Here is a 2,500-nt window from a genome sequence, read left to right as displayed (position 1 = left end):
TAATGATACAGATAATGACAAAGATAATAATAAAGCTAATGCTAACGATGATGATAAATATGATAATGATAATAATGATAGTAATCATAATGTCAACGTCAATAACAATGAAGATTATTATGAGAAAAAAGAAAAAAGAAAAAGAAAAAGATAAAGATAAAGATAACGACCAACAGTAATCAGGAACGCGCATAGGAGATGGGGGGGGGGGGGGAAGGGGGCGGGGCTTAGGTGTTTGATCCCCTGTGGCCTGTTGCGAAAAAATCAAGGAGAATTTAAGTAATTTATAAATCACTGTAGACACTTTTATGGTAATTCGAATAATGGTAATAAAAGCGAATTATCATTATGTGATTTAATAATGGTAATCAGTAACACTATTACCCTGACCATGATATAAAAAAATACGTTTGGGACAAGCAATAACAAACATCAACGCTAAATAATAATAATAAAACCAAAACAACTAGGAAATAAAAACTTCATTGAAAGTAAAATAAATAAATGAGATATCAAGCCACTTCGATTTGGTGTATGAAATAAAAAGAAAAGAAATATCGACAGAAATGCTTTTCTCTCTCTCTCTCTCTCTCTCTCTCTCTCTCTCTCTCTCTCTCTCTCTCTCTCTCTCTCTCTCTCTCTCTCTCTCTCTCTCTCGCTCTCTCTCTCTCTTTTTTTTTGTGTGTGTGTGTTTTTGGTATGACAGTTACGTTTTCTTTCCTTGAAAAAGCGGCACTGTTACATAAAACATCAGTTGAAGGCAAATATTTTTTTTTTCTCAGCTAATTTTCAAGGTTCAGACGATTTTGAAGAAAAAAAAGAAAAGAAAAGAAAAAAATACTATACTTTAAAACCTCACACAAAGTTAGAATGCACCGTTTCGCACACCAATTAAATGGTAAACAGAAAAACAGATGATGAAAAACAGAAAACATGACCACAAAGTTAGAATACACCGTTTCGTACACAAATTAAACATATGATGAAAAACAAATAAAAATTATCATGCTTTAAAACTTCACACAAATAATGCACCGTTTCGCACACAAAACATGAACACAAAGTTAGAATGCACCGTTTCGCACACCAATTAAATTGTAAACAGAAAAAAAAAAAACATATGAAAAACAGAAAAAAAATGACCACAAAGTTAGAATACACCGTTTCGCACACATATTACATAGTAAACAGAGCAACAGATGATGAAAAACAGAAAACATGACTACAAAGTTAGAATGCACAGTTTCGCACACAAATTAAATGGTAAACAGAAAAACAGAAAAAAAAATTACCATATTTCAAAACCTCACACAAAGAATGCACCGTTTCGCAGACTAAATAGCAGGTAAGCACGGGCTAGGGCAGACGGCTGACCTTGCCTGATTTCTAGCTTCCTGATTGGTCCAAATCATATTCGCTATTTCTGCTTTTGAGAGGATGCAGGTATATTTTACTTTTACTTGGAAGTAAATAGGTTGGGTGTTAAAACCAGGGATATATTCGACAAAGTCATTCGATTAAGTATTTTTTTAATGATGATATAATGCTGTGCATGACTTTTGGGAGTTGAAAGAGCTAGAGCGAGAACGAGAACGAGTGAGAGCGAGAGAGAGAGAGAGAGAGAGAGAGAGAGAGAGAGAGAGAGAGAGAGAGAGAGAGAGAGAGAGAGAGAGAGAGAGAGAGAGATTGAGCGAGAGAGAGAGTGAGCGAGAGAGAAAGAGAGAGTGCGAGAGAGAGAGAGTGAGAGAGTGAGAACGAAAGATTGAGCGAGAGAGAGAGAGAGAGAGAGAGAGAGAGAGAGAGAGAGAGAGAGAGAGAGAGAGAGAGAGAGAGAGAGAGAGAGAGAGAGAGAGAGAGAGAGAACACTTGGCCTTGCTTTTGGGCCAAAGGTTTCAAAATGGAGGCCCACTTACCCTTGAATACGCTAAATAAGTACTGAGGGTAAGGCAAAGACGTCATACTCTATGCAACATATTAGATGACCTATTTATAACCTTGTAACATATACGACTGTGTTGCTACCTGGGTTTCATAGGGAGGGAGCAAATGTTACATAACGAGATGACTTATTCATCAGCAGCATCTTCGTAACGATAAGCAAGCTTTCCTAAGTAGAACTGAATTTTGCATTATAGATCGATAAATAGATAAAGATAATTATAAACAATATTTTGATGAAGGTATGAATCGAAGGGGATCATGGAGTGCCCGAAAACACAAAATGGACGCCTGGATACAGTGCTTTTGTTAAGGACCAACCTTGTTCAAGAAATGAATGGTTTTGTGTATGGAACAACTGACATTCATGGACACAAGTATATCGATGCAGACACACATACACACACACGCACACACACACACAGACACGCACACGCTCACACTCATACACACATGCGCGCACGCCCACACATATACAGATACCCACATCTATTTAAAAAGAAGCAAGACTAGTGCATCTCTTGACCCATACTTACTTACAAGTGATTAAATTTGATATAGC

The 2,500-nt window shown here is 36.8% G+C and overlaps 1 protein-coding gene across 1 annotated transcript in view; it reads right to left on the bottom strand.

Annotated features, from left to right (window-relative positions):
• The window catches only part of LOC125034037 (nematocyst expressed protein 3-like), a 12,617-nt gene that overhangs the window by 9,484 nt on the left and 633 nt on the right, over window positions 1-2,500 (bottom strand). The window lies entirely within an intron of this gene.

The sequence above is a fragment of the Penaeus chinensis genome, chromosome 17, assembly GCF_019202785.1.
Source record: "Penaeus chinensis breed Huanghai No. 1 chromosome 17, ASM1920278v2, whole genome shotgun sequence".
Lineage (NCBI taxonomy): Eukaryota > Metazoa > Arthropoda > Malacostraca > Decapoda > Penaeidae > Penaeus > Penaeus chinensis.
This window is presented reverse-complemented; position numbering and strand designations above follow the sequence as displayed.